Genomic DNA, 13,686 nt, shown 5'->3' with positions numbered 1-13,686 from the left:
GCTAAATCCAAATGTATAGCGAGTACACACTGGTGTTGGATTACCTTCAGCCTCTCCCTTTGCACTTCAGGGGTCAGAGAACACACAGCTGTGGGCCCCATGCCATGCAGGGGCCTCTGAAATGGGTCCTGTCAGACGGGGAGCGGGTGACGCAGGCGTTGTCACCTGGATCAGCGACAAGTCTGCTCCAGGTCTGCTCATGAGGTGCGCGGGACATGTAGTGTAAAGAAAAAATCACACCTGTGTGAAGTGAGCGGTGCAATTGTACTGTGTGGTCTGTACTGGGTGGTCCCCACAACATCCAGACCCCCAGGAAGGTGCCATGGGGGGGGGGGGGGGGGGGGGGATAGGGGGGTGGCCGGGATTCCGGGTCCCCAGAACATCCAGACCCTCAGGAACGGTTCCGGCGAGCCTTCCTGCCTGCCTCAGAGAGTGTACAAATGGACCCTAACGGGTCCATTTGGTTCCATTTGTCCACTCTCTGAGTTACATACCCATAAGGGTCCATTTGGTTCCTAACTATCTCTAATTGAGCTAGGTACCCCCTGGAACTCCCTCAAGTACCCCCAGGGGTCCCCGGACCCCACTTTGGGAACCCATGGTCTAGGAAGGAAGTGAGCCCAGTGTCCATGACATCATGGACACTCTGACATACTGTACTAAAATATCTAAAAACACATATTACCCACGTAAAAACCCCAGGAAAGTGGTTCTTGTGTCCCAAACATCATTCAAATAAGATCTGGTTGCAAAAGGGGTGAATTGTTCCTTTAAGTAAAAATAAATGAGTATTTCATCCATTACTGGACGCTTACACATCGTCTGGAACGAGCGCCAGCTGAACATGGAACGGAACAAGATGGAAGCCATTCGGCCAGCATATGATTTGGGTGACTTGCAAAGAACATCACAGGGGGGAATGTAACCTCTGGAGAAGAGGTTAACAAGGCATTATGATCATTACGGGTAGAGAGGGAGAACGCCAGGACCTCTTCTCGAAACTACCTTTAAATTATATGGAGCTGCTGCGTATCAATTTTCAGGACGATGTTAAGCACAACCTAAAAGGCAAGCTAATCTTCAGGAGTTGAGTGACTGAGCATGTGGGCTTAGTGTGATGGGTGTGTTCACTCGGAGATAAGGACGCAGCTATAGGCGCTCTCTGGTCCCAATCACATGATGCGCTCAGAGGTCGAAGGTTTTCACGTGAGACCAGCGGCAATGTGGCTGGTTTGGTGTGTGTGTGTGTGTGTGTGTGTGTGTGTGTGTGTGTGTGTGTGTGTGTGTGTGTGTGTGTGTGTGTGTGTGTGTGTGTGTGTGTGTGTGTGTGTGTGTGTGTGTGTGTGTATTATGACTTTTCCATAAAGGTTGCTTGTCGTAGAGTATGGAAAACTGCTGAAATGAAGATGAGATGTAAATGAAAGGAGTGCAAATTTGAAATTATTTCAAATCTTGGAGACAAATGAGACCATTTTAAAATGGCCAAGGAAAGCATACATAGTTTCAAATAGAACAAGGGTTCGTCAGTGATGTCACTGACTGGTTTATAAACAGCTTCAAGTCTGTATACTACAGACTACAGATATGTTAGTACACAGCCTAGAGTGAGCCTAGACTACAGATGTGTAGAGTTAGTACACAGTTAGTACACAGCCTAGAGTGAGCCTAGACTACAGATGTGTAGAGTTAGTACACAGTTAGTACACAGCCTAGAGTGAGGCTAGACTACAGATGTGTAGAGTTAGTACACAGTTAGTACACAGCCTAGAGTGAGGCTAGACTACAGATATGTTATAGTACACAGCCTAGAGTGAGCCTAGACTACAGATATGTTATAGTACACAGCCTAGAGTGAGGCTAGACTACAGATATGTTATAGTACACAGCCTAGAGTGAGGCTAGACCAGATGTAGGCAACTTTAGGCACAGGTGCCAACATTGCCACAGGGGAGGGTGATCAGGGTGATGGCATTAGTGTGAGAGAGAGTTTTTTTTTTTTTTTTAATTAAATATTTATAAAATGTTTAATCAGTTTCCTGCACAACATTCTACATTAATTTAAACTGTAACTGACTGGTGATGAAGTCTGAGAGATCTGTGTAATGTAATGATCATACATCCTGGTGTGAAAGAAAACATTTAAAAACGTAACATGGCACACTGACTATCCAGAAAATAAAACACAGCACTTCATGCCAAAAAGGTTGCCGACCCCTGGGCTAGACTACAGATATGGAGGCCTATCACTTCCGGGTCGGGTGGACGTGGTTCTTCTTCTTTGCTTATGTCGCGCATTTCACTGGCACTAGCCTCGCGATCCCGCATATGGTAGCGGCATGGAATCGGTTAACTTTTTTCTGTTTTGTAAAAGCTTCTGCTTTTACTATACTCTACTGCTACTTTTGCTATTTTGGAATTTGAATCGTGAACAGTAACTGTTTAGGAAGTATGAGGTTTTCAGCCGACAGAGACAATATGAAAAGAGGAAATACTGACTGGCGAAATTTGTTTCGGAAACAAAACCGGTTATCAAACTTTTTCTAAGATCCCTATTCTCCATATTCAGACCACGGCCATCTTATATAAGTATAAGTTAATGGCAAGGTGCTACCTAGGTGCAACTTCCAATGGCAGCCCATTCATCCAAACAGAAAAGTCCTATCTAATGGTATTAAACATCATCAAACTCACCAACATTGCAGCTGTACGGAAAGCTTGAATTATTCTCTTTCTATCCTGCCCTTGCCCTTGCAGGTGATTATTTTTCTAAGTGCTGGAGTTTGGAAGTGCTCGTTAGATATCACTCAACTGCCCTGTGTACCACCTGTTTTGAATTAGCACATAATGCAAGAGGCAGCAGGACATTGTTTTACTGAAAACGAGTGCTTCCAAACTCTGATGGACCGCGGTCTGCAAATGGTCAATAACTCAGAGAGTGCACAAATGGAACCATCCATTTGACCCAGAGTTGCAGACCCGGTAAGGGTCCATTTAGGCCACATTTACACTGGCAGCCAAATCCAGCCTGAATCAGATCTGAGCCACATCCAGATTGGAATCTGATTTGTCTAAATGAGTCATGTGACCATTTAAACCAATCGGATTTCAATCTTGATGTGGCACAGATCTGATTCAGGCTAGATTTGTCTGCCAGTGTAAATGTGGCCTTTGAATCCCCCCAGGGGACCCCACTTTGAGAACCATTGATATTATATCTAGGTGATGCCTCATTCAAATAGATATTGATGCCTTTATTCGCCTCTATAAATATAGCTATTTGTATTTGTTGATGGCATGTATTATGTGTTGTCACACTCTGTCCTGACTCTGACTGAGGGTGAAAGATAGCCAAAAACTGGAGAAATACTGGAAAGGAGAGTCCTTGTTGCAGAGAAGTGGTTTTCTTCACCCTTTTACACAGTGACTAAAACGAAGAACAAACAGCAAACTGAACAGATGCCTCCAGGGTCCTTACACCTCCACAGTCCTACATTGACTGATTTGCAATGGCAGGTCTCCCTATACTTATATAGACTAGCCCCTTCCACTGGACCATACCATACCTGAATTGAATCCACAATTACACCAGTTAATTCCACTATGTCCAGAGACATTACATTTCTCAATACACATTTAATGTGTCACATATATCAACCAAAATATCCACATAGTAATGATAATTAGAGTTCTCTACATACAGAACCAATGCTGGTATGTTCCCTACACAAACCCACAGTTGGTATGCTCCCTACCCTGGAGCCAATTGACAATCAATCATCAATCTCAAACAATATACATCAAATGTGATCCTCTGTCAAATAAACAAGAATAATTCAAGTTCAAGTTCAACCCCATTTGTTAAAAGTTAGTGTCAGTGGCAGGGTGAACTGCCACATGTGTTAATGCTCTGTTGATTCATTTAATGTCTTGACATTTTAAAATCATGAAAATGATTTTTTTAAGTTCGATGACATGACCAATATGACAAAAATGGGGACACTCAGTCAGTGGTTAAGAAATAAGAGTGACTGACAGACAGACAGACAGACAGACAGACAGACAGACAGACAGACAGACAGACAGACAGACAGACAGACAGACAGACAGACAGACAGACAGACAGACACAAACGGACTCAGAACAGACAGTTTACCAGAGTGAAGTTCTTAATACAAACCATCTGTCTCAATTAGGAGAGAGATTGTGCGTGCGTGCGCATGAGAACGAGAGAGAGAGAGTGTGTGCGTGTGCGTGTGTGTGCGTGTGTGTGTGGGTGCATGTGTGTGTGTGTGTGTGTGGGTGCATGTGTGTGCGCTGAGAATGCTCAGGGGCCAAGTGTGCAGGGCGAAATCCTGCTTAGTTACGGAAAGTAACTAAGTACATTTACTTAAGTAGAATTTTGAGGTATTTGTACTTTACAATTTCCAATACTTTTACTTCTACTCCACTACATCTCGGAATCCAAATATTGTACTTTTACACCATTGGATTTATTTGAAAACTTTAGTTACTAGTTACTATGATTATTATTACAAAACGTACATTAACCACTTCAGTCCTATATACATTTCGGCCATTTGAAAATAGCCGATCTACAAGCTGCACAATGCGTCGTGATGCACATGAGGGATACATTTTGACCCTCTCAGGGGCTCGATGCACAATGCAGCATCGATGATGTTGACAGTGTGCTCCTGCAAAGCCTCTCTACGGCCCCCGTACGTACTGTCAAGAAAAAACATTCCACATGCTGGCTAATTTAGCTCATTATCTAGCAAGTTTAAATGGCTGCCAGATGACAAAGGCAGGAAATCATCAGCACCGCATGCATGGCCCACCAGCATTATCACTTCATCAACGGTGGTGGAGGAAGAAGTATATACTCAATAATTGGTTTACTTAATATGTAAAAGTATCAATACTGTAATGTACTGTAGAAGTGCTCTGTGGTAATAAATATCCAAAAACGACTTGAGTAAAAGTACAAAAGTATTGGTGTCACAATGTAATTAAAGTGCCAAAATTTGAAAAAAGGTTCAACTGTGTGTGTGTGTGTGCGTGTGTGCGTGTGTGCGTGTGTGTGTGTGTGTGTGTATCATATATACACCAGTAAGACGCCTGAGGGCGAGAAGCACTGGCCATGATGAGGTTTGATGAGGGCCCAGGTAGGGCCGGGCCTTAATTTCCGGGCCTGTTGAGAACTCTAGTTTTCGCCAGCTGCCTGGTGCAGCTGCACAAATAACTTTGAGGCGGGCCCGTCTAGAGTTTGAATGGACAGGTATCAGTCAAAAGGGAGACATCGAAGAGGAAGGATGGATGGGGAAGGATCAACATATGGAATGTCAGAACAGGTTCTGACATTCCAATACAATACAATATTGATGACATCAGGGATCTCCATATATGGGCTTAATTAAGGGTTAATTGCGACCTGCTGTCGCATTTACTTTGACATCAGGGATCTCCATCCCTGATGATGTCACGTGATGTCACGAGACCTGGGCACCATATGGGGGCTTTCCCCATATATGGGGCTTTTGAGTGATACACTGACTGACTGACGGGAAATGCACAATTCCATAGTTAACGGCAACCTTTGGTCGCAATAATTGTTATTATTATTATTTATTATTTATTTCGTATTTTTTATTTTAGAAAGAAAGTGAAAATAGCCGATCTACAAGCTCACAATGAGTCGCAATATGACATATTCTGAGCTTGTAGGTCGGCTATTTTAATGTATACATTAGGTTTGAAGTGTTTAAAGTGATTTGGATGCTGTTTTTCTGGGGACCCCCAGGAGCCCTCTCAAACGCCCCCTGGGGCTTTTGGACTGAGAATATCCCCTTGTACTTTACAGGGTTGCTGATATGGTGGAGAAAATGCAACGAGCAGTGATGATATAAAACAGGTTCTCAGTCTGTATACTGTAGTGTACCTATCATAATTATAAAACAGTGGTTCTCAGCCTGTATACCTATCATTTGATACAGGTAGAGAAAACGCCACGAGATCAGCAGCTCCATTCCGTTACTTAACAAGATAGCTGTTTACCAGACAGCTCTCTTATAATGTTAAAGGACAACTTTAGTTTTTCTCAACCAAGGTTCATGGTTTAGGTTGTTATTAGACAAAGTAAAAGGTGAGTGTTATTTTTCTTTTTTTTTCATTTGCTGCTTTCTTTCGTTTTAGAGATTTTAGCTATTTTTGACGGGGGCATTCGAACATTTGGCTAAATATGCCCTTTTTTACAAATTTGTACGGCAATTTCCTTGCCACAAAAGATCACAGGATCTACTGAATGTGAAGGTATGGTATAGGTCCTATACCATACCCTATACTATAGGGGATGCCATACTAGTGTGTGTGTACCTATACACTGCATGTGTGTAGGCTCAATTTGTGAGTTTGTCACATTCAATAGATCCTGTGATCTTTTGTGGTCTAGTAGGACTATAGTAAATAAAATAAAAAATCACACCCGTGTGAAGTGAATGGTGCAACTCCACACTGCATCCCCCCACTTAAAGCAGAAACCAGTGCCGCACCACTATCAGTGCCGCACTATCAGTGTGTGCTTAAGCGGCGCCCCTAAGAGGTGGCACTCGAAGCGGCTGCTTACCCCGCCTCCAATATGGTCATGCATGGTCATGCATGACTAAAATATCTAAAAACACATATTACACACATTAAAAAAACCAGGAAAGTGTTTCTTGTGTCCTAAACATCATTAAAATAAGATCTGGTTGCAAAAGGGGTGAAGTGGCCCTTTAACAGTAAAAAAATTGGCACGTTATTTCCTTCTTTAAAACCTGTGATGATATTGATGAATAGGAACAGTATATTATGTTGAGTTGGAGCATTGTGAGCTATCGGCTATGTTGGCCAGATGTTCACCCCGGAACAGAGGGACACATATGGAGATATGGCGTTCATGTGCTTGCCTTAAATATCACATTCCGTAAAAAGAAGGAAAAAATAAATAAAAGAAAAGCCAACGTAATCTTCGGATGTAAAAACAACAACACGAGAGTATTATTCTGCTGAAAATATCTCATTATGAACCGTCCCGGAACGGAACATGGACAGGTGCTTCTCTCCCAAAGCCATCTGCCAAAATACATTTACTGCAAGGGGTCATGTCCTCCTCGAGGGGCCAAGCAATGTGTGTGCGTGTGTGTGTGTGTGTGTGTGTGTGTGTGTGTGTGTGTGTGTGTGTGTGTGTGTGTGTGTGTGTGTGTGTGTGTGTGTGCGACTGTGCGTGTGTGTGTGTGCGACTGTGCGTGTATGCGTGCGTGTGTGCCGGAGTGTGTGTTTTCTCCCAAATATCGTGCTTGGAACACAGGGTTGAGTTGGAGCAGGGCCTTTCTGACATCAGGGTATTCTCAGTTGAGGGGCCTATGTGCGTGCGTGCGTGCGTGCGTGCGTGCGTGCGTGCGTGCGTGCGTGCGTGCGTGCGTGCGTGCGTGCGTGCGTGCGTGCGTGCGTGCGTGCGTGCGTGCGTGCGTGCGTGCGTGCGTGCGTGCGTGCGTGCGTGCGTGCGTGCGTGCGTGTGCTAAGCAGCTGTTGGGGATCACTTGCTAGAACAGTGTATGTGTAAGGAGGAGCTCAGCAAACCCAGGCGATTAGTCCCAGCAGAGCTGAGAGCCTCGGTAGTGCTGCATTCCAGCAACTTGATCTCAAGCAATTTCATCACCAACACTGATGGCTGGATGGGCTGCTGGGGGGGGGGGGGGGGGTTAACACATAACAACTATGGTTGATTTTCTGTTTGGGGTTTTTGTTAAGCAAAAGTCTGACAGTTCACGGTGGTGTAAAGCAGTGGTTCCCAAAGTGGAACCCCTAGGGGTCCTTGAGAGAGTTCTAGGGGGTCCCCAGCTAAATGATATAGTTTGAAACCAAATAGACCCTTATGGATCTGTATGTAACTCTGAGAGTTAAATTAACATAGATTGTACAATATAAATTGGGGGGACCCAGAGATAGTAATGCCATTAAATGGGGGTCTGTCCGTGGACTACATGTCAAACTGAGGGTCCTTGAAATTAAACGGGTTGAGAATCACTGCTAGAGCCGTAAAAGTCTTCTCTTATATAGGGGGTCCCTGGCATATCTCTTCAAATGGGGGTCTGTGGGCTTTACTTGAGTATTTCCAATTCTCAATACTTGTGATCATTCATTAATTTCGCCCTAGGCGATCTGTGATCATGAATTAATCTCGTCAAATCTCGCCCTATAGGCGATCTGTGATCATGAATTAATCTCACCCAATCTCGCCCTAGGCGATCTGTGATCATGAATTAATCTCGTAAAATCTCGCCCTATAGGCGATCTGTGATCATGAATTAATCTCGCCCAATCTCGCCCTATAGGCGATCTGTGATCATGAATTAATCTCGCCCAATCTCGCCCTAGGCGATCTGTGATCATGAATTAATCTCGCCCAATCTCGCCCTAGGCGATCTGTGATCATGAATTAATCTCGCCCAATCTCGCCCTATAGGCGATCTGTGAATCTCGCCCTATAGGCGGGGAATGTGAGTCATTTTTCCACCACTGACAGTTAGGCTAATATTCATTTTAATAGTGGTTAATGTGCAACTACTACTGCAGAGAAGAATGTGTGGAATCGTGTTAGCATATCATTGAAGTGTTGGGGATGTTTAAAGTTTGTGGCATTGTGCGAGCCATACCGTAGTCTACCACACGACAGCCATACCGTAGTCTACCACACGACAGCCATACCGTAGTCTACCACACTACAACCATACCATAGTCTACCACACTACAGCCATACCATAGTCTACCACACTACAGCCATACCATAGTCTACCACACGACAGCCATACCGTAGTCTACCACACTACAGCCATACCATAGTCTACCACACTACAGCCATACCATAGTCTACCACACTACAGCCATACCATAGTCTACCACACAACAGCCATACAGTAGTCTACCACACGACAGCCATACCGTAGTCTACCACACGACAGCCATACCGTAGTCTACCACACGACAGCCATACCGTAGTCTACCACACTACAGCCATACCATAGTCTACCACACTACAGCCATACCATAGTCTACCACACTACAGCCATACCATAGTCTACCACACAACAGCCATACAGTAGTCTACCACACTACAGCCATACCATAGTCTACCACACTACAGCCATACCATAGTCTACCACACGACAGCCATACCGTAGTCTACCACACGACAGCCATACGGTAGTCTACCACACGACAGCCATACCGTAGTCTACCACACTACAGCCATACCATAGTCTACCACACTACAGCCATACCATAGTCTACCACACTACAGCCATACCATAGTCTACCACACTACAGCCATACCATAGTCTACCACACTACAGCCATACCATAGTCTACCACACTACAGCCATACCATAGTCTACCACACTACAGCCATACCATAGTCTACCACACTACAGCCATACCGTAGTCTACCACACTACAGCCATACCGTAGTCTACCACACTACAGCCATACCATAGTCTACCACACGACAGCCATACCGTAGTCTACCACACGACAGCCATACCGTAGTCTACCACACTACAGCCATACCATAGTCTACCACACTACAGCCATACCGTAGTCTACCACACTACAGCCATACCATAGTCTACCACACTACACCATAGTCTATCACACTACAGCATAGTCTACCACACTACAGCCATACCGTAGTCTACCACACTACAGCCATACCGTAGTCTACCACACTACAGCCATACCATAGTCTACCACACTACACCATAGTCTATCACACTACAGCATAGTCTACCACACGACAGCCATATCGTAGTCTACCACACTACAGCCATACCGTAGTCTACCACACGACAGCCATACCGTAGTCTACCACACTACAGCATAGTCTACAACACTACAGCCATACCGTAGTCTACCACACGACAGCCATATCGTAGTCTACCACACTACAGCCATACCGTAGTCTACCACACTACAGCATAGTCTACAACACTACAGCCATACCGTAGTCTACCACACTACAGCCATACCGTAGTCTACCACACTACAGCCATAACGTAGTCTACCACACGACAGCCATACCGTAGTCTACCACACTACAGCCATACCATAGTCTACCACACTACAGCCATAACGTAGTCTACCACACGACAGCCATACCGTAGTCTACCACACTACAGCCATACCATAGTCTACCACACTACAGCCATACCGTAGTCTACCACACTACAGCCATAACGTAGTCTACCACACGACAGCCATACCGTAGTCTACCACACTACAGCATAGTCTACCAAACTACAGCATAGTCTACCACACTACAGCATAGTATACCACACGACAGCCATACCGTAGTCTACCACACTACAGCATAGTCTACCACACTACAGCATAGTCTACCACACTACAGCATAGTCTACCACACTACAGCCATACCGTAGTCTACCACACTACAGCCATACCGTAGTATACCACACGACAGCCATATCGTAGTCTACCACACTACAGCCATACCGTAGTCTACCACACGACAGCCATACCGTAGTCTACCACACTACAGCCATACCGTAGTCTACCACACTACAGCCATAACGTAGTCTACCACACGACAGCCATACCGTAGTCTACCACACTACAGCCATACCATAGTCTACCACACTACAGCCATAACGTAGTCTACCACACGACAGCCATACCGTAGTCTACCACACTACAGCCATACCATAGTCTACCACACTACAGCCATACCGTAGTCTACCACACTACAGCCATAACGTAGTCTACCACACGACAGCCATACCGTAGTCTACCACACTACAGCATAGTCTACCACACTACAGCCATACCGTAGTCTACCACACTACAGCATAGTCTACCACACGACAGCCATACCGTAGTCTACCACACTACAGCATAGTCTACCACACTACAGCCATACCATAGTCTACCACACTACAGACATACCGTAGTCTACCACACTACAGCCATAACGTAGTCTACCACACGACAGCCATACCGTAGTCTACCACACTACAGCATAGTCTACCACACTACAGCATAGTCTACCACACGACAGCCATACCGTAGTCTACCACACGACAGCCATACCGTAGTCTACCACACTACAGCATAGTCTACCACACTACAGCCATACCGTAGTCTACCACACTACAGCCATAACGTAGTCTACCACACGACAGCCATACCGTAGTCTACCACACTACAGCATAGTCTACCACACTACAGCATAGTCTACCACACGACAGCCATACCGTAGTCTACCACACGACAGCCATACCGTAGTCTACCACACTACAGCATAGTCTACCACACTACAGCCATACCGTAGTCTACCACACGACAGCCATACCGTAGTCTACCACACGACAGCCATACCGTAGTCTACCACACTACAGCCATACCGTAGTCTACCACACGACAGCCATACCGTAGTCTACCACACTACAGCATAGTCTACCACACTACAGCATAGTCTACCACACTACAGCATAGTCTACCACACTACAGCATAGTCTACCACACTACAGCATAGTCTACCACACTACAGCATAGTCTACCACACTACAGCCATACCGTAGTCTACCACACGACAGCCATACCGTAGTCTACCACACTACAGCCATACCATAGTCTACCACACTACAGCCATACCGTAGTCTACCACACTACAGCCATACCATAGTCTACCACACTACAGCATAGTCTACCACACTACAGCATAGTCTACCACACGACAGCCATACCGTAGTCTACCACACTACAGCATAGTCTACCACACTACAGCCATACCGTAGTCTACCACACTACAGCATAGTCTACCACACTACAGCATAGTCTACCACACGACAGCCATACCGTAGTCTACCACACTACAGCCATACCGTAGTCTACCACACTACAGCCATACCGTAGTCTACCACACTACAGCCATACCGTAGTCTACCACACTACAGCCATACCGTAGTCTACCACACTACAGCCATACCATAGTCTACCACACTACAGCCATACCATAGTCTACCACACTACAGCCATACCATAGTCTACCACACTACAGCCATACCATAGTCTACCACACTACAGCCATACCATAGTCTACCACACTACAGCCATACCATAGTCTACCACACTACAGCCATACCGTAGTCTACCACACTACAGCCATACCGTAGTCTACCACACTACAGCCATACCATAGTCTACCACACGACAGCCATACCGTAGTCTGCCACACGACAGCCATACCGTAGTCTACCACACTACAGCCATACCATAGTCTACCACACTACAGCCATACCGTAGTCTACCACACTACAGCCATACCATAGTCTACCACACTACAGCCATACCATAGTCTACCACACTACAGCCATACCATAGTCTACCACACTACAGCCATACCATAGTCTACCACACTACAGCCATACCGTAGTCTACCACACTACAGCCATACCGTAGTCTACCACACTACAGCCATACCATAGTCTACCACACGACAGCCATACCGTAGTCTACCACACGACAGCCATACCGTAGTCTACCACACTACAGCCATACCATAGTCTACCACACTACAGCCATACCGTAGTCTACCACACTACAGCCATACCATAGTCTACCACACTACACCATAGTCTATCACACTACAGCATAGTCTACCACACTACAGCCATACCGTAGTCTACCACACTACAGCCATACCGTAGTCTACCACACTACAGCCATACCATAGTCTACCACACTACACCATAGTCTATCACACTACAGCATAGTCTACCACACGACAGCCATATCGTAGTCTACCACACTACAGCCATACCGTAGTCTACCACACGACAGCCATACCGTAGTCTACCACACTACAGCATAGTCTACAACACTACAGCCATACCGTAGTCTACCACACGACAGCCATATCGTAGTCTACCACACTACAGCCATACCGTAGTCTACCACACTACAGCATAGTCTACAACACTACAGCCATACCGTAGTCTACCACACTACAGCCATACCGTAGTCTACCACACTACAGCCATAACGTAGTCTACCACACGACAGCCATACCGTAGTCTACCACACTACAGCCATACCATAGTCTACCACACTACAGCCATAACGTAGTCTACCACACGACAGCCATACCGTAGTCTACCACACTACAGCCATACCATAGTCTACCACACTACAGCCACACCGTAGTCTACCACACTACAGCCATAACGTAGTCTACCACACGACAGCCATACCGTAGTCTACCACACTACAGCATAGTCTACCAAACTACAGCATAGTCTACCACACTACAGCATAGTATACCACACGACAGCCATACCGTAGTCTACCACACTACAGCATAGTCTACCACACTACAGCATAGTCTACCACACTACAGCATAGTCTACCACACTACAGCCATACCGTAGTCTACCACACTACAGCCATACCGTAGTATACCACACGACAGCCATATCGTAGTCTACCACACTACAGCCATACCGTAGTCTACCACACGACAGCCATACCGTAGTCTACCACACTACAGCCATACCGTAGTCTACCACACTACAGCCATAACGTAGTCTACCACACGACAGCCATACCGTAGTCTACCACACTACAGCCATACCATAG

The sequence above is a fragment of the Electrona antarctica genome (assembly GCF_951216825.1).
Source record: "Electrona antarctica genome assembly, chromosome: 1".
NCBI classification, from domain to species: Eukaryota; Metazoa; Chordata; class Actinopteri; order Myctophiformes; family Myctophidae; genus Electrona; species Electrona antarctica.
The sequence above is the reverse complement of the archived record's forward strand: the minus strand, read 5'-3'. Positions refer to the sequence as shown.